Consider the following 21,174-nt stretch of genomic DNA (forward strand, 5'->3'; position numbering starts at 1 on the left):
GTGGTGTTTTAATGAAAGAAGAGAGGGAAAATTAAATTAATTATTTATGTGGAATTTGTCTGTCTGAGATGTAGTCATATCCCATGTAAGCCTCTTTGTTAACTGCCCTCTTCACCTTTCTGAAACGTTCTCTCTGCTAATGAATTAGTATGGATTTACGGTAAACAGTCTCTGTCTGTATTTCAGCCTAAGGTTAATTTAATGCAACAGATTGGAAATCAAATCAGGGTTTCAACACTATAACTTAAATTAACAAGAGAAAGACTGACTATATGCATCTTAGAAATATAACCTACAATTCATTGAATTCTGAATTGGAGCTTATCTTGAATGAGGTCTTGCACAGGATAAGCTGATTTTATGCCTCCGTGAAATCCTAGTTATGGGTACACCGTAATCCTTGAGTTAAAGCACATTTGCATGCCATCGGCTTCAGGAGAGTCGCCCCTGCAAAGCAGATAAATTTGTGCATGCCATGTTACAACAAGGATTCAAAGTCAAAATAATAATGTAATATGCTGCCTATTTTCTGTGGAATATGCTCCATCTCATTCTGAATGCTCATTATAGGAGTGTATTTGAGATATTGTAAATGGGAAAGGTTGTTCAGGCCACAGTATTGATTGCGTAAATGCATTCAATGTATGCAGCTGTAGACACCATTTCGGAGCAGAATTTATTTCCACTGATCTTTCTACACTCAACTCCCTAGAGAAGAGCAAATGTTATTTCTGTTCAATATGAAGCAGCATTTCTGAGAAAAATTGCATATGTGTGTGCATTTACCTGCCCTCCAGCAGCTAATGAGCTGCCAATTGCCTGAGCGTCAAACGGTAAAGACACATCAAAAGCTCTTCAATCCTGTCAGAGCCAGACACATGCAATCAGTACGTAACCAATCAGTGTCAAAGCGCATCAAATTAGCATACCACATCAAACCTCATTTGCATAGTTCAGCCTGACCATACATAACACCTGACATTAGGACAGCATTATAATGCCAAACAGTTTAACATATCCCTTTCAATGCATGAGCTGGAATTAGAACTGAACTGGCCACACGCCAAAGAAAGCTGACAAGAAGTGGAGTTTGACGAATTTTTATTCAAAGACATCAAAGACATAACACATGTAACTATAAATAAATAAATCTGTTGGTATTAAGTAAATCTGAGCATTCTGAAGTGTGAAATGAAGTATTAAATATAATGAAATATAAATGAATATATAAATTAAACACAAATTTCTATAGGTGGCATTTCAGACATTGATGACAATATCACCAAATTTCTATTTAATGTTAGTTCATACTGAAAAAATAACATATTAAAAATAATATATAACATAAATTATGTAGAATGTCTATGAATTTCATGTCATTTTAATTCTACTTTATTAAATTCAAATTCTAATCCCTGCAATTAGTGTACTGCACAACATTATGGGTAAATCAAAGTCATAGTGAATAAAGACACAATTTAATATATATTTCACAGATATATTTCACAATGTAATTATATTTCACGAGGGTTGGAAATTTTAAGAAGTTTTTCGGTCATATAACTAATTAAAAATAATGGTAAGGAATAGGGTAGGGTATCGTTTGAATTTTAATGATTTCGATTCTGCTGATCAATTCAGATTCTTATCTTATTCTTATCCTAATTTCGATTCCAATGAGGTAAAAAAACAACAAAAACTTAGATATTCAAAGTCTTATTACCATAGCAAAACAACTAGCCTAACTAATATAAATTTCAAGCATTATTAAAGACAAGTTAACACTCAGTAATTAAAAAAGAACAAATAAAAATTAGCAATCGCAACAAATAAATACAACTGAACAAATATACGATTGAAATAAACAGTGTTTTAAGATTTTCAGGCATTCAGGTTCAGAAACGAATCAAATGTAAAATAACACTGCATTTTATAAATAAAATTTACATTACATATATAGTTATAAAAGTTATTCAGTCAAGAACGAGTGAATTTTCTCTTTGTCTTTTGTTGTTTGACTAGTGTTATTATAGAGACGGCAGCAAGAATGTTAGGCTGCTGTCACTTTAAGAGCCGCATGGATCCATTCAAGCGTGAGACGACTCGTTTCTTATTGAATCACCGGTTCTTGGAAATATGGAACCGGTTCTCAACCCATCCCTATATTTCACAAATACTTAGGCTTGAAAGTAACAAAAATTTGTCTTTGTTCTGTCATTGAGCCTGTTGCTGTCAATTCCTTTCCTTCAACACTATTAAAATTCAAGAAAAGTAGAAGACGAGAGAGGTGTTAGACTGAGGTGAGATCCCTCAGAAGGAAAATTGAGAAATGAAGACAACAAACAAAGAGGCGGGAGTGGCAGACAATCAGATGTCAAATGGGGAGATGTGGGGATGTGTATTATATGTTTACTTGATAATACTTGATGACCCAATCACCACTGTTTCCATGAGTAGACCATATGTCAGGCCTGTGGTAGGCGTATTGTAATTCACTCTGGATAAACACAGTATTGAATAAACAATAACCAGAAATGTTTAGGTGCGGGGGCTTGAGATGTCTGCACTTACAAATAACTCCTCTCGCTAAGACTAAAAAATAAAGTCTCTACAGACACTAGCAGATTTAGCCATGTCTAGCAATACAGAAAAATGTTTAAGAAGTATGTATATTCATGCCATTGAAATATATTATATGTATATATATATATATATATATATATATATATATATATATAAAACGCACTTTAGAAATTTTGTGAAAGGAAACAAGAATTTGAATTCAAACAACAGCAGACCACTAAAATAAATGAACTAATTGTTAAGCAGTTAATTCAAATGAGCAAATTGTGATTCAATTATTGCCTCAGCTGGCCTCAAACAAGCAGTCACTGATGCGTTTCCTCAGTTTAAAATGTAAGGAATAGAGGTTAGCAAAAGAAGTCTGCCTCAAGTCAGTGGAGGTGCTGAAAAGCAGCAGGGAGCAGGTTAGAGTCCACCTGGCACACAGCCTGAATCTCAACAGCCAAAACACACAGTCACAACCACAGGAGAGAGAAATTTGGAAAAGACCCCATGCAATGTGTTTCACTTCCCCCACTGCTCCCTGAGAGTGAACAATATCTTCACTATCCATCTCTTTCTTCATTCCACAATTCTCTCTCTCTCCATCTGTAATGCTGCATGCCAGCAGTGTGGATAAGGAGGGCACTAGTGGAAATCAACCAACAGAGAAAGAAATCAAAGGCTTTTAACATGTTACTGTCATGATGTTTCATAATGAAAAAGCTTTTTGCAAAATTTAGATGAAAATTAAATGAAATATGGGAAATGAATAGTGAAAATCTGAATACACATAACAAAGTTTTGATTGAGTTCACCAAGGAGGTTTATATAATAAAAGAAATGTACTCTTTTATTCAGCAATGATGCTTTAAATTGATCAAAAGTGACAGTAAAGACTTTTACATTTCAAATAAATGCTGTTTTTTTTTTTTTACTTTCTATTTATCGATGAATCCGGGAAAAAAGCGTGTTGTGTTTTTTTCACAAAAATATTAGTATCAGTTTCAGTAATGGCTGCCGAAAATTCAGTTTTACCATCACTGGAATAAAATACATTTTAAAATATATTAAAATACAAAACATTTATTTTTAATTGTAATAATATTTCACAACATTTCTGATTTTACTGTATTTTTGATCAAATAAATGCAGCCTTGGTGATTTCAAAGCCAGGTTTTTTAAGCCAGTCACCTGATCAACAGGAATCACTCTGGAGCCATGGGAAAATTACATCATGTCTTTGGCTGATGGCACCACTAGAAGCAAAAACTTGACCTACTGAATATTTAACACAAGACACATTGCTGTAAGTCACTATTTTAACAGTGCTCTTTAAATAAAGACCAACTCTTAGTGTCTCTCTAATTCATGGGTTATTTTACTAGTCACAATGACCTGCTGAGAATGTGGCAGCTTTCCCATTCATTTTCATTAATCTGGTAAGAAGACTGTCACTGTCAAAGCAATAAAAATGAAATACATTGAAATGATATTTGACATCTGATGTAAATAGATGAACTGACTGCTGTTTACATATTTTTGTGTTTGTGTGTAGTGATTTGTGTGCCAGCCAGGGAGTTTGAGCTCTGCTCTGTCAGCTGATTTGGCTTAATTTAAGAGCACTGGCTCTGAACATATATGATTGTGTATGTATGTGCACAACCATGCACGTGTACATTTCATAGCACTAAATGGACTCCATCACACTGATGATTTAACCATGCAAATCCATTTATATACTAAATGCAGACCCTCACACCTCCTCTGCGGGCAACAGAAAAAAAGGAATAACAGGTTAATTTATTATATTTCTCTCTCTTAATGCTTCACGGGTGAGGAAATAAAGCAAAAAATTCACACTAAGTACAATACCAAAATATATGGGCTCTTATTTAATTGATATGCAATAGATAACAGTAACCTACTGGTATATTTATACACACCAGCTAAAGAGAAGCTGTGTATCAGAGTTTCAAATGGCCGTGATAGGCTTATCAAATTAATCTGAAACTCAATCATTTCCAACATATTTAATAGAGACTCTGTCCCTTTTTTCCTCCTTGAGAATTCTTCTTCCTAACATCATACATTAAAAGTCTTTTAACAGTGGATTAATTACAGCAGAAATTGCACCAGGTTGCAAGAGACGATTCCTCCTTTATACAGCTGCAACTGCACAGATTTAAGCTCTGTTACTCATGATTCCCAGCAGCCACTGATATTCGTTCCGTCCAGAAACTCTGCTACGGTACTGCACACAAAAACGCAGGGTGACATCACTGCAGTCATGGTATATTACACTTTTTTTTTTCGTTGGAGTCCCTAAACACACTTTAAAGTGTGACTCCTCTGCTGTTAGCTGAATTCAGCCCACTCATATGCAGAGCTTTGGGGAGGAACTCTGACCTTACTAGACACATCTGCTCAAGCTATTAGTAATACCAACCAAAATAGACTAACAAACACTGAGGAAAACTAGGTGAAATAAAAAAAATAAAAATAAAAAAAAATCTGAGTGCTCATATACTAGCTAGTCTTTATTTGTATTTATAGCACAAAGCAATGCCATTTAAATACTAAGAAAAGGTAAACTGGCTCATAACTTTTATGAAATCTGATATTTTCATTCACTTCATGCACTGGTTTGAATAATAGAGCTCAGTCTGACAAATATTAACATGTAATATTTCCAGATTCGGTTTCATCAAGAACTTGAATATGGTCTTGACCTTTGTCTGGTGCAAAGCCTCCATCACTGTTTTAATGCTGTTGCATTTTCCTTCACTTTGTGCTTAAAGGTGAATGACAAAATCATGCTTTATTAAACTGTGCTTGGTTTCAGTGCCAAGAGGGATTAATAAAACCTAGCCGTATTATAAATCATGTGTAAATAAAACCCAGAAAGAACATCAAAGCCACACTCTCAGTTAAGCAAAGCATAAATTATGTGTGTGCAGAACAAATACAGAACTATTTAGTCTATTTAGTGAGCATATGGATGGCTTTATTTACTAAACCTTGACCTGATGTCCAGCCATGCATCCACCCCACATAGCAGCTCTCATGCTGTGACCTGCATGATTGCCTCTCTTTTAACAGTTTTCTAATGCTGTAGGAAAGCAGGATTCAGTTCACCCTCCTCCACATGTCACAGTCTTAGCAACAACATAATATTGCTGGAATAGTGCCAGTGTTTGCATCAGAAAATAAAGGGAATGAGGAAGACCTAACCCACTTAAACTGTATATGAATAAGAAGTACTTAAAATCTAATTTAAAATATAATATTTGCATTAATTCTGCATATAGTATATTGTTAGAGAGAGATAATTTATGTTTATGATCCACTTCACTTAATTTCACTAAACGCTGCCATTGATTACTAAATCCAGATATTAAATAGCACCAATTAATATCCCTAATTAATCCCCAATGCAGATGAGGGTTTGTGTCATATCCATGCATATTAAAGTGATAACTTAGGCACAGAGTCAGCTGTAACTCATGAGTGCTGCATTGACAGATCTCAAACAAACATTTAGTAACAAGTTACTTAGGTAAATGCAGTCTCAGATTTAATTTTCTTTCCACTGGCTACATCTGTGGAGATACAGCTCAGAGTGAAATCCCAGTCAAACAAACAACAAACTAGCTGCTGGGAAACCAGCCAATGCTTATAAGAAGATTTGACAGAAAAGGTAAGGAGCTGTGAAAATCTCTCTCTTTCATGTTTAAATACAAAATTCATATCTGTTCAGATAAAACTCAATGGATTACATGGAGATACTACATTCCCCACAGAGGTATCTGTTATGTCATGAAGTAGGTCTGAACAAGACTGTACCAAAAGCAGCTCCAGCTGAGGGTCTCTTGGGTTTTGAAGGTCAGCATGCGACTGGACCCTGAGGATGTCCAGTAACAAGCACATCACAGTCAGGAGACTGCTAAAATGGATAGGTACCACTAAGCCAACGGCACACACTGACCTAAATCATGGGAAACACACTCACCATAGATACTATACTGGGATATCCCAGGGTGAGGCACCACACTTCAACACAATACAAAGACAAAAGAAAAGAGTTGGCAACAAAACCAAATTAATCCATAATACTTCAGAATTTGACATGCTACAGCATCTATAGAGATGAAATTTTCAACAGAATATCCTTTTGCTGAAAATGTGTAATATATAAAGTAACTTACTGTTTAATTGTACAAGGATACATTTATTACAAATAAGGTTTAGGCCATGATGTATAGGATTTAGGGCTAATTTCAAACGGGAAATGTTCTGAATGTTATCAATCACCAGCAATTAAGCTAACAATGCTGAAATGTCACCAAGGAAACATTTATAAGTCACACAAGTATCACAGAATGGTTGGGGCACAGTTGTATAAAAGTGTAAAGAAAAGCAATCAATAATATTGAATAATTATACTGATGTCTGCCTGAAATAAAGGGGTTTGTTAACATGACATGCACGTCTAGCTACACCTGTGTAGTTCTATGTGCATGCTTCTCACAGCTGTTGGGCATGGTATATGCAGCTATGTATTGTGGGACATCTGATCAGACTTACTGAGTTATTTCAGAGTATTAACAGGTGCTCTTGAGTGGAACGCGCACACACACACACACACACACACACACACACACACACATTTGTAGATGATAAAAAAAAAAGAAAGAAAAGCATTATTATTCTCCTTCACTGTCTATAACATATGTCCTGTGCCAATAACAAATCATAACATGCCCATAGAACAAATAAGTAATTCTGTTTAGTTCACTGCAGAGGTCAGCTACTCATCATGGTAGAGTTCAAATGAAAGATGTCAGTGCAAAACTTTTTCGAAGAGGAAAGGCTCTGAGTAAAGAGAGATTAGAGAAAGAATGAGGGCTGGTTATTTAAAAAGGGGTAGAGCTCTTAAAATGGCAAAAGAATTGGTTTACACATTCAGGATCAAACTGAAAGGAAATTGAATTTTCGCAAGTCTCTCCCACACAAAAGCTCTTCCAAGAACTGTCAGATTACATGTTTTTACACACAAACAAATACGCCAGAACAAATTGAATTTAAATGACTAAACACACCAAAATATCTCTAACTTCCATATCCAGACAGATATTTGAATAACAAAGCTCTTTAAGAGGTAAAGGAATGGTGATGATAGCTCTTTGTCTACTTGTGAGAAACCTATGGAAGAGAGAGTTATTTTACACAATTAGAGGGACATATTGCACAGCCCTACCAATATACTATATCTGAAATGGTTTTCATTTTTCATTTCAACCAAACAGCTAATGTTGCAAGTAGATTTAAATTATTTAAAGATTTAACTACATTTAAATTAATTAGTGCAGAAGGAAAAAGTAAAAATCTTTCTGAAAAAGAAAAAAAATCCTTTGCTTTACAAAATGTAATCATTTTCACTTAGTGAGATTGCAATTAAATAGATTTCTTGAAGCGGCACGATGTATGTTGATGGTAGAAAGTCATACTCAGTGAATCCAAGGTCACTTCAAGGGCACAATCTTTCACTGTCCTCAATGGATGAGGGGTCTTTGTCTTGTAAGTATTCACAAAACTCATATAAACAACATAATCATTGTGGGCTTCCGGTGACTGAAGACGTTCTTTCTCATTTCTATATTAATCTTTTATAATAGAACTAAGGTCACCTATCACTTGCTGTGTCGGCTTAGGATTTATGCAAGTATGTGTTTCACTCAGCAGAATGGGCCTCTCTTTATACTAGGGTCCATTTGGAAGGAAAAAGCATCATAGGTATTTATTGCCCCCTGAAGGGCTCTTGTAGCATAAGGCTAAGGATTATGGCCCCGCGTGTTCAGAAGCAACAATCTATGGCCTCTCAGAGGATCTGTTACAGAGTATTTCTGAATACATAGTATACAATGTAACTGCTGTAGGCTATTTGTGGATATATTTCACTGTCATGTTAAACAGCATCATTCATATAATATACAAAGAGCAAATAAGTCTTTTCCTGTAATACAATCCTGAACCAATATGATGTTAATGAGAAAAGATGGGCTGAGAAAAAAAGGCTGATAAAAGGAATGAGAATAAATATTATCACTAGGATTATACAGACACACACAAATACCATAGAATAGACTTATTCTTGATGTACTGTTCATCCTAACACCAGCGAAGTTTCCAAAATTTATTTTATAAACAACGAGTCTTTATTATAGAGCAAATTAAACATAAACTGTCTAATATTTGTGGCATTATAGTACTCACAAATCCATGGTGTTACCATATTCTTTCCTGAATAAATCATACAACATTTATACTGCTGATTTGCTATAATCACCATTCAGATGAAAAAAGCTGAAGTGTGTCATTTATGTGGCTTAATAAGTTTTCTTTGCATACATAGTTAGTATGAGAGAAAGCATTTTGACATCCAGTTAGATACTTCAGCTTTAATCTTGCCTAATAGAACAGTGAAGTTTACAGTTCTGAAGTTTCTTAACTGTGCTTAAAATTCTTTATCTATATAATGGCTGTTTTGGATGTAGAACACTTCAGAAATACTCAAACATTTAAATAAACATCCTTCACAACTACACAAAGAAGTAAAATCAATGTGTAAATACAGGCCCTGTCTTTATGAATGTATTTCTACTGCTCTAACGATGAGGTCATTTCACAGATCAATCCAAGACAAGTCAGCAGATGATCAATAACCTTGCCATAATAATATAGATATATGAAAGAAAAAAAAAGAAAAAAAAAAAAAACATGAGATGGGAGGAAAAATTATGTCAATGATTTTGCGTTCTCTTGCAAATGTTTTGCATTCCGCCGAGAAACTGTGTTTGCGATCAAAATTCTTGCGTTTCCCTGAGAAACGTTGCATTCGCTTGCAATGTTTTTTTTTGTTGTTGTTGTTTTTTTGCAACGCAAAGTTTCTCAGGGAAACATTTTTTCCTTCCTGGTCTTAAAAAAAAAAACTAGGGCAGTACCCTTTCAAAAGGTACTCCTTTGTAAATAAAGAGTGCATATTAGTACCTAAAAGGTACATATTTGTACCAAAAGTGTACAAATTAGTACCTAAATGGTACATATTAGACCCAGTGACAGCTTTTGTACCATTTTTTCTGAGTGTTCTATCTCATATTTTTTCCATCACCATGTCCCTTTAGGGGATCCATACTTTTTTTGTATATGTATTAATGTTAATGTTAATGTCACTATGGTAATAAAGACCCTATGAAATCAAAACTGGAGTTCTGTGGCTTTTAGTCAAAGAATGAAAACTCTTACTCCCTCATTTACTCAAGACTTACTTTATTCTGTGGAACCAAAAGAAGATACTTTGAGAATTATTTATTTATTTATGTTCATACAATAAAAGTCAGTGGGGTCCAAAGTTTAGTTCCTAACATTTTTAAAAACAAACTGTTCAGCAGAAGAAAGAAGGATAGTCATACAGGTTTGGAATGACTTAAGAGTAAATGTCATGACAAAAATAAAGGGCAGAATAAATGACAGAATAACCAATTTTAAGTATCTCTTTAACAAAAGCCTTTTGGCTATAGAAGAGGGAAAAAAAAAAAAAAAAAAGAGAGAGAGAGAGAGACGATCCCTTCAATATCCCCAATTCAACTTCCCAATATAAAATACATCTGCACATGAAAAGCTATACTCATCAAGCAATTTCATGGGGTTCTGAGAGCAAGACAATAAAAAAGGCATTCCAAAACTCAGGTTTTATAAGGTCATGAACCCATTACCTATGATTCCAAAAGACTCCCCTCCCCCAACTCTACAAAAACCAACCCATGACAGTCCACACAACCGTCATCTCCAGAAATCATTTTAAAAAAGTGACAGGTATCTCAAAATCCATTTGAGGAGATAAGAAAGAAATTCCATCACATTCCAGATTGTGGAAATGTGTGCATGTGTGTGCGTGTGAGAAAGAGTGATAAAATATGTATGTCTCCGCTCAGTGGCGGTGTGGCGTTCTCCATGGCTGACTTTAATTACAGATAGAAGATAATCCAGCTATAGTGATTGGAAAAACACATAGAAAGGGAAACTAACAGGCACAGCCATGCACACAAGCCCACACACACACACACACACACACACACACACACACACACAGCAGAATAGAAAGATGATTGATGATGTGTCATAGAACAGTAATGGACGTACAGGAGATGAAGTCCTATGGTGGCCCTTAGGGCAACAAAGCAACAAGGAATGAAATCCTTCAGCTCTTTCACCCACGCAGGAGTCAACGTTAATGTGTGTCTCTGTGTGTGTTCCTGTGTTACGCTAATTGATGAAAAATGGATGGACTTGTTCTTTTTAAAAATATTTCATAACAAGCCCTTGAGCTACTCAGTGGCCCAGAAATTCTAATTAATAAAGATTCCCTCACTCTCTCTCTCTCTCAGTCACTATCTCTGTGATTCGTTTTCCAACACCATTTTCAATTTAATTAAAAGACAGAGATAAAAATGGCTTAATCTGAAATAGAAAAAAAAACTCAGTAATGAAGGTGAACACTCTCTTTTACACACACATACACAGGCAAAGTGATACAACTCAACAAATTCGACCTCTAACCTCTTAATTTGATACAAAATCGATCCACTGATATCCCTTGGGTTTAGGATGTGAAGAGAATTAGGAGAAAGATACACACAGTGCCCACGTTTCCATGGTGATGAATAAGCATAGTTGCAGGATTTTGTTAAAAGCTAAAAATTATGGTATCAAACGGTGATACTTGCAGCTCTCAGATTATTTCTGAACAGAGTAGAAATAAATTCAATATAATTCAAAGATAAACAGAACAAAGCTAATTGGACTGGGTTCAAATAAAAATACTGGTGGACACACACATACATTCCCTTCAACATGAAGCACACCTTTACGACTCATGATATGGCAAAAGATGATCTGCAAGCATTTAGAGAACTGGGCTGAGAAAAATGGCTGGATGGCTCAAATCACAACAATGGGACAGTAAACAAACATACACATCAAAGGAAAACCAAACAGAAAATTCAAGAGGGAATATTCAATCAAAGAACACAGCAGGACATAAGAGAATGATTACATCACCGTTGAACTGTCTGACCAAATAATGATGCAGACACAAAAAAAGCTGATGTGTTTTTTCAAATCTGATATTTGTAAACAGTGTATGAATGACACCACAATGTCATAATTACCAGTCATTGCAGAGGCATAACCATGCATGTTTCCCAGCTTGAAGGCATGTGAAGTTGTCATTGTAAAAGCAGAGCTATATTTTGGTTTGACTAATGAATCCCTGTGGGCTCACAAACACAAAACAGACAAACTGCAGCTCTATTAGAGAAAGGTCAGCCTGAGACTCTGCCCAAATGGTCATCTACCCCAAAGACACACATACCCATACATTTAAGGAATAAGCAGCTGAAAAAATACATATATTTAAACCAGCATATACTTTATTAAAGAAAGATTTTTTTTTTGAAAGTTCTGTCACTATTTACTCTCCCTCATGTCATTCCAAACCTATAGGCTATTGTTTGTTTATGTGGCGCACAATGGTAGAAGGAAAAATATTCCGAAAATATACAATAAAATATCCATAAAATGACTGTTCACAGTGACTAAATCTGTTAAGTTCAAAAAAGGACAAAGAACAAAACAACAAACATGAGCACTATATTAAAATGTGACCCATGCTGGCAAAATGGCTAAAGGGGCTTTTGCACCGAATAGTTCTAGGAACTAAGTTATAGGAACCAGCCACTAGGATAGTTCCCCGGGAACTAATTTCTCCCCTAGGCCATGTCCCTGGTTGCATTCGTGCTGGGAATAGTAACACAGAACCGCCGACAGCAGCATCTTTAAGCACGGCATTTACAAACGCTAAAAACCGGTGAATGGTAGATGCTGTGATTGGAGCTGTTTGTTGTGTGTCGTGGGTTTCGTGATAACGGAGATGGAATGTAAACGCATAATCTACGTGACTGAAAGAGCAAAAAGTGGAATTAAGAGAGGAAATCAGCAGGTAAATGCTGTTATTGCTGTTTTCCATGTTTGTGAAGTAAATATGTTTACACGGCTTTTTAAAAATGACATGCGTTTGACCAATCAACGTACACTTATGTCACTGACAGTTCCTATAGTACTGGTTTAGACCCTACTCTGAAGTAGGAGCTAATTTAGTACCCCCAAAAGAAGTTCCTAGAACTAAAATCGTTCCTAGTTCCTGCGGTGCGAACACGGAAAAATCTGGTTACTTCAGCCAATAGTTCTTGGAACTGTAAAAAGGGTCCTCCAGTGCGGGTCCTACAGGGAAAACAAGTGAAAAATGTGAATTTTGGTCGAATTTGAGGTTTTCACAAAAATTAGTTCATTAAGCCCACATCTAGCGATCCCAATGCTCCAAATAGCAATTAAACATCTAAAAGTATCTTTATTTGTATGTTTTCTGAGAAGAGTACGTTTCCTTTGTCCATGAAAAATGCCGTTTTTCTCTGCTCGCTTCTTGACGACTGCCGCTTCCCCTCAGCAAAAGTTTGGTAACGTTGTAAAGCACAGCATTCCAACTTTGAGAATATTCATTGCGAATTCTCAATCGCATGAGTCTGAACCAATGAAATGTGATTTCCAAACTTACTGACGTAAACAAAACAATCTTTCTCGCGCTGACTGACATGCCTCAGACAGCGTGCGATCCCGATATACACACACATAGAATTACAGTATTTCAAAATATCTGTCTTGGCGAGTATTCACACAAACATTATCTGTTATGTCTTAAGTGAAGGTTTGGTTAACTGTTGGGGAAAAACAGCTGATGTGTAACATTATATTAGATCCGTGCGGTAAAGTAGGTCTTAATATATTGGTTGTTTCATTAATGTTAATCAAACAATTGTGGTATCATGAGGAAAAAAGCTGAACATATATTTTTCCTATTGATATTTGGTTTTGCCTTGGTGTGTGCCAAATTTGGTGTTATTACCAGTGATGTTAAGGTATGGTTTCTAGGTGATTTTGTTTTGTTTTGTTTTTGTTTTTTGTGATCTCGATTTTTCTCAAAATTAATTTTTGACTTATTGACTTCAAACAGGTATAGCTCATTCATTTTTTGTCTGATTCCAACAAATCATACACAATTTTGAAAGTTTTAATAGAGAATGTAACAATAACAATAAATAACAGAAAATAACAATAACTAATTTTTAAAAATTTGCTCATTGCGACTCATTTTTCCAGCACTGGTCACATATGTAAATCTACTTAAAGTCACCATTAAATCAAAATTGGCAATTCTAATTTTTTATGGAGTATTGCAGTATTTATTATAAATTATTTAAGTGTGCACATCATTTAAAAAAAAAAAAAAATAGTGTGTCTTTGTAATCTTTAATAAAAATAACTTTGCCCTTCCTCTTGCAGTGGCGTTTACTGGTCCGAGGGTAGGACAAACTGTCACTCACATGAGATCACAGCAATGGCAAACCACAACCATCCAACAATTCAATCAATTCCCAACTGACAAAATCAAGTCTGGCCCAACATTTTTTTTCTTGTCCAAGAAGCTGTTTCACTCAGATATACATTACAATAGGGAATAAAAAATTACCATAACTTCCTTTGCATTCCAACTATAAACCATGCAATGATCTAGGGAAATAGAGCACAAGTCATATGGACCAATTTTATGGTGCATTTTTAGACATTTTATGGACTATCATATAATTAAGCTGTGTAAAGATTCTTCAAAATTTTCCCTGGGATTGGACCAATATGTGGAGGAGTAAATAATGACAGAATTTTCATATTTAGGTGAACTACCTCTTTAAGAGCTATAAAGGGTGGTGTATGTGTGTGTAGATCCATAAATATTGTCTTAACATAATGATTGTGATGTGTGTGATGTGCATAAGTACATTTTCCAGAAGTATCAGTCAATATATTGTGGTCATGAAAAACACACACACACACACACACACACAAACACACACAGTGTTTGTCTATAATAAGAGCCATCAGACAGCTTGTTCGCTCTGTTCAGTGTGGCATATCGATCTGATTCTCCACTGTGATAAACCGAACACATGTCCCTGTGGAGCACTGTGGCATTGTTCAAGAATGAACACAAACGTGCGCGCACACACACTCTCAGGAAAAAGCAATATTTGTAGTGCTATTGTTCTTTAAAAGAGGAACCAAGATATCTGTTTTTGACATCATGAATGATTTTAAATGTTTGTCTACATTCCATCCCTTCAGAGTGCCATCCAGAGATTTAAATGTTGTCCTGTACAAAAGACAGCACATATTCTCTTGTCAATCCTCAGCAGGATCGTCTGCACTTGCAATAATTGTTCATGTCTAAAGTATGCACACGGCAGCTTTTGCTGTCATGACCTCACCAATCCATCTCCTTTAGTCTGACAGCTCACTCATGGACAGTCTCCATGAAGACGTTTGAATGAAACACTGTTAGGAGATGGCTAAATTAAACACACTATGGAAACCTGACAGCAGGTTATTTGATCAATACAACATTCCATCAGATGATTCCTTGGCCCAATGAGATCAGCATCTCAACTCAAAAAAAGAGGTGGGAGTTAGTTTTATTAATTTTATGTAAAGAAATGTGTGTATGTCACCATTAATCTTCATTTATTAAGACATTATTGGTCTCCTGCTGTCGTTTATAGCACAACTGATTGGGCAATGATTCAGAAACAGTAGCAAATAATGATTTTAAGCCATGCTAACAATGACGAATCTTTTCTCCTAAATAATGCATCTACATGCAGAGAAGCTGAACATTTAGGGGCTGCACTGTTTACAGGATATGATGTTTACAATATAAATCAGACTATTAGAAAACAGTAATTTTAAAATGTAGTATTTCACAATAGTACTGTTTTTACTGCATTTTTGATCAAATAAATGCAGTCTTGATGAGCATGAGACTTCTTTCAAAAACATTAAATAAATCTTACAACCCCATACTTCTGAACTGAACTAGATACATGTTCTATAGATCTAGATACAACTGTCTAACAAGAGGTGTATCTGCCTGCAACAACCAATGTCTTTTTATCCAGTTTAGGATGTTATTCATGTTGGTATTTTTTCTTTGTGTTTTATTCGTCAGCTATGGTACTTACTTATTGTCTTCTCATCCTAATCTTGTTTCCTTCTCCATTTCCAAATCCCGGTGAGGTTCTTATTTCCATTTTGGCACCCTGTATTTGGCTGTTATGATGTGGTGCATGAAAAATCCTCCCAAAACTATCATCAAGCTTCTAGTCAAGACAGGCGATCTCTCCCTCCAGATAAAAACATCAATTTCCGCGAAGTGTTGGGAGATGTTACCAAACGCCAATTTCATACTTCCTTGTCTCTGTAAATTGTGCTTTTCCTCTTAAATCTGAGCCTCACTCTACCTGTGCTTCAGTAGACAGAAGCTATTGGTCGTCTTCCAGCTCTGAAATAGAGCCTCAAAGGACAACACTAGAGTCTCACCATTTAAGACTGTCTCAACTTTAAGCTCAGTCTATCTAGAAGGATTAAATAGATGGCTTCTGCAGCTGCTGCCACAGAGGAAGAGGATACATTTTCAGAAGAGATGAAAAAACAGAGAAGATCAAGAAAGGTAGAATTAACCTTGAACAAACACACTGAAATAAAACCCAAGCAGCTAAGAAAGCCACACAAATACTGTATTTAAATATTATAATACAGAGACATAAAAGACATGGACATTGTCAGATGTCACAGACTTATTCCACTACAGTTTGTGGGCCTGTGTCAATTGAGATTCAATGTTAAATTACTATACCCAGCCCTTCCATTTCACCACATGAGTGTTTAAAATGGCCTTCCATTAGTGGGTACTGGGACTCATTAAGACATGTGAGATGACACATGGATGATGTGTCTTAAATTCCTCCCTGTGGAACTGCCACATCAAACATATGGCCAGTGTAGGGGGGGAACAGCTGTGAGTGAGTGAGTGAGTGAGTGAGTGTGTGTGTGTGTGTGTGTGTGCATGGCATGCAAGGACATGCTGATACATGTGGGGTTAAAGATTGGGATCTGTCTGTCTGTGTGTGTGTGTGTGTGTGTGTGTGTGTGTGTGTGTCTCCTAGTAGAGAAATACATCTAAGGTCAGTGTGACCCACAGCTTGAGCTTTGACAAAAATCTCACACTTCACACTGGCTGCATTTTAGATTATGACATAATTAAGGAAAAATTATAACAATTATAACAACAACAATTACAACATATAATATATTTTGATAATTAAATGTAATATATACAAAGAAAGACTAAACTTTAAAATAAATAAAAGCACTCAAACATTTACAGTTGTCATTTTCAGCCTTAATGGCAATCTTCCATCATCCATTACAGTGGGCAGACAATTTCCTACAGGTTCCTACCTCACAACATACAAATGACAAATGAGTGTCATTTCTGTGCTGTTTGTATTTGTATGGAAAGGAAGAAAAAGAACTGAAAACTGAAAAAGACAGAGGCATGTCTGAGTCATTCATTCATGCCTTTAAACCGATACATATTCATACTAACTATGTGCAAGTTGTCTACCAGTTCCTGCTGTAGGCTGTAGAGGACTGAACATTTGGCATGCAGTTTAAATGCAGATATAAAGAGAGAGAACAGATCCCCAGGAGGGAAACATATGGCTAAAATAAAAGCATCTCTAATTGCATTTCAGTTCAGGGACCTTAATCAGACTCCTATTTCAATTAACTCCAACACTCATCATTCAGAATTAAAACTGACTGCTGACAGCAAAGTCATTTACTTCAGATGTGACTCATTCAACGTGTCCGCTGGTGCAGAAGAAACATGCTCAAAATACCAGAGACCTGCTGCTGTGGGGGTCTGTCTGGAAAATGCAAGGGTGGTTATTTCAATATGTGAGCTATGTGAGCTATTATGAATACTGTAACTAACTGCATTTAACTAAATATATTAAATATTGAATGTGTGAATCTCACTTCACTTTGGCTGTTCTTTGCATGAAGTTTCACATTTCTCAAGACGAAGTTACCACTTGTCCTGCTGTCATTCCCACAATCCCTGAGTGAGCCCACCTCTCATCTCCCGCTGAGAATGAATAAAGAACATTCACTTACATCCACTCACTCAGTGCCAGTGGATACATACAGTGATTACAATCATAATAACTGACTCTTTCAACTTCAATTGACTATAATTTACCCCACTTTTAATGCACACAACACTATATGCTTGTAAAATATAAGCCTCTTTATAATATCCTCTGCTACAATGATAAAGTAAACATATACACACAATATAGAACAAAAGTGCAATGAACTTACAAAAAATGCAATCTTAAAAACAGATTATGTCAGTGTGAAGACAAGAAAATTAGTATTGCAAAAATTCCCATACACATAATGTTTCTGTAGCTAATAACTGGTTTCTGCACAAAGATCTCTCAGAACTCTAATAAAAAATTCCTGGTAAAACATTTATAGACAACAACACTGTAAACCTTCACATCATGATATTGTGATTAAGGACACATCTGATTAAAAATTACATGAAATATTACACATTATAACAAAAAAGTACAAATAATCTAAAATGTTGAATAAGAATGGATGACGGGAAAACATGCAATTAGCTGCAGAATGTTTGAGTCAGACAGGTTTGGAGATAACTCATTCCAACATCAAAGGAGGAAAATGATGACTGTAATGATTGTGTGTTGATTCCTTTAAGTCTATTCAAAGTTGGCGTGACAACAAAAAGCATTCCTTATTTAATATGTTAACCAAACCAACAATCTTGTCTTATTGCTATTGGCAATTGCATTGTTGCGGTGTGAGCCAACATTCAATCCTTTGTACATTTAGGTACATATTTTTGGTATGAGCTTGCGTTTCTGTGAAAACACACAGGCACAAGTGCATGCTAGGAAAATGCACTTGTATTTAATTTTCAAAATCTACCCAAACACATGTGCAAACAACATTTTCTCAAAGGACAAGAAAATGAGGGAAACTGCATGTCTATTTGCATATAAAACAACTGAAAGAATTTTCGGGCCTGACGCAGAAATGAGCATTTGTATGTGTATAATAAGCTGTACAGTGTGTATTGGTAGATAATCAGTGCTGGTACCAGAAGAGGTCAGACAATTTTGCTGTCATCAAACTGTAATCAGTGAGGACAATCCATTTCATACCAGTCAATACACCTTAATTACAAAAGAGCAGACAATTATTGCTCACCAAGATGTTTCCAGTAGAACAAATTCGCTATGAAGTCACAATTACACATGCAAACACACACAGATCAATACGTCATGCTTATGACATTTGTTAGACTCGATTGAGCCCTATTAATGTGTGCATGCAACACAACATGTTTTTACACCACTTTGCATAGGTTTCATTTGAAGACCAAATCTGTCTATATTTGACACGATGTAACGGTTTCAGTTCAGTTCATGTGTTTCTTGTTTAGTTTTCATTAATTGATCTGTTTCTCTGTCATGTTCATGTTTGAGTTCCCCTAGTCTGTTAATTACCTCAGTTCTTTCCTGGTTTGTTTCTATGGTTACTAATTGATTAGTTGGTTCTGTTCAGGTGTGTCTCATCGGTTACCTTGTTAGCTTTCTTGTTTGATCTGTGTATTTAAGCCCTGTGTTTCTGTCAGTTCAGTTGTCTGTTAACCTTTGCATTATGTTAATGGTTCTGTTCTGCTTTGTCTTGTTTAATAAAACCTGTTACTACTGCGTTTGGATCTTACCCTGCAACCACCTTGTGACACACGACCTGTCATGTGACAGTGTAAGGAATAATAAGGAAAATTACAGTTGCATTATTTCCTTCCAACTCCGTACAATACATGGTGGGCCAAGACCACACTGAACCTTTTAAAAAGTTGTTGTGATATTCAATATATAAAATTACTCTAATTATCACAGGTGGAACGTACACAGCAGCTTAAATACCTCCAGGATTATTGTTCTTACAGGTAATATAAGATCTATCATCAAATCCCTCAAGGTACTTTTAAACTAAAGATCTCTGATCCAAAAACTAATGCCAGATCTGTGAATCAGAAAATCAGAAAAGTGCCTGTAGCAGTGAGGCAATTCCTTTGATAACCACAAAAAGACTAAAGTAAAACAAGCTATTGGAAAAAAAAAAGGCACTTGTATGGGGTAAAACCTCACAGACATTAAAAGCATGCCAGCAGATATGTCAAAGAGCTTTGATCACTATCACCGTCTGCATGTAAATGTCAAGACTGATGCTGATTCTTTCTAAAACATGTCTTACGCCAACCCAGATGCATAACAACTATTATAAAAGGAAATAGGGGATTTAGTACGTAAGAAATGTACTAAATCCTTCCATTTAGAAATAATAATTATATCTTGAGGAAGTTTAGTCTACTTGGCTAGAAGAGAAAAAAAAACATTTAGCTGGTCACACATTTTGGCAGTGTAATCCATTTTGTGCTCACCTACCTATATCTGCCTTTTTAACAGTGGTGGACATATTTCTACTTTGGGACTGTAGTTAAATTCATTTCTCAAGTATGTATACTTTATATTCATATTTTGGGAAACTTTTACTTCACTAAATTCCAAAGCATAATATAATTTTTACTCCACTACATTTCATATAAACATGTTGTTCCTCTTTATTTTGAACTGGAGAAATCATCACCCACTCCGAGGCGCAATAGCAATGTCCGATTTGTGAAGGTGCTGATTCTTTTCAGTGAACCTGTTAAATCGGTTAGCAAATTACACTGAACGATTCATTCGTGAACTGGAGCGATGCGATTGCATCTGTTCTCGAGTCAGCAACTGATTCAAGTGAATCAGTCAGCGCGAGTCTTCAGTTAACAATTCACTGAATTCATAAGTCTGACTTAAAATGAGCAAAGAACAGAAGATCCTCAGAGCTCGAGTGCACGTGCAACTGATGCCATGAAAAGTCAGTTACTAATGCCAAATTTTAGAATTTATTATTGTAAATAAAAAGCTGTGTTCAAGCCGATTGTGTGAAATGCTTGCTATATTTTGGTTATTTTCACTTGTTTGCACACTTGAATTATCATTAATTATCAGTAGATGTTATTATCAGTGTATGACAAGTTTTGGTTATAGAATAAAACGTTTTCTTGCAGATCAATACATATTAAGTGTCTGCATAATCTTCCTTATAGAATAATGCTGGCTAGTTGACAATTCATAATAATTCATAATATGTCAGACTGAGCTGTAACCTATTTAAGCTATATCTGTGTGTCTAATACATTTTACTCACCCCATCTCCCCATGTATTTTGAGCAGTAGGATGGTGAATGTAAAATTGCAAATTTCATCTGTATTTTTACTTTTAATACTTGAGTACATATAAAATCAAGTACTTTTGTACTTTTACTCAAGTAAAATTGAAAAGGAGTATTTAATACTTTTACTGTAGTAATATTTTATTAGGGTGTCTTTACTCGCGTACTTGATTTGTTCATCCACTACTGCCTTTTAGCAAGTCACTTACACGGAGAAATTC

At 35.5% G+C, this 21,174-nt stretch overlaps 1 protein-coding gene across 11 annotated transcripts in view; it reads right to left on the reverse strand.

Annotated features, from left to right (window-relative positions):
• The window catches only part of sash1a (SAM and SH3 domain containing 1a), a 226,914-nt gene that overhangs the window by 136,057 nt on the left and 69,683 nt on the right, over positions 1-21,174 (reverse strand). The window lies entirely within an intron of this gene.

Source organism: Ctenopharyngodon idella, chromosome 20, assembly GCF_019924925.1.
Source record: "Ctenopharyngodon idella isolate HZGC_01 chromosome 20, HZGC01, whole genome shotgun sequence".
Taxonomy (NCBI): domain Eukaryota; kingdom Metazoa; phylum Chordata; class Actinopteri; order Cypriniformes; family Xenocyprididae; genus Ctenopharyngodon; species Ctenopharyngodon idella.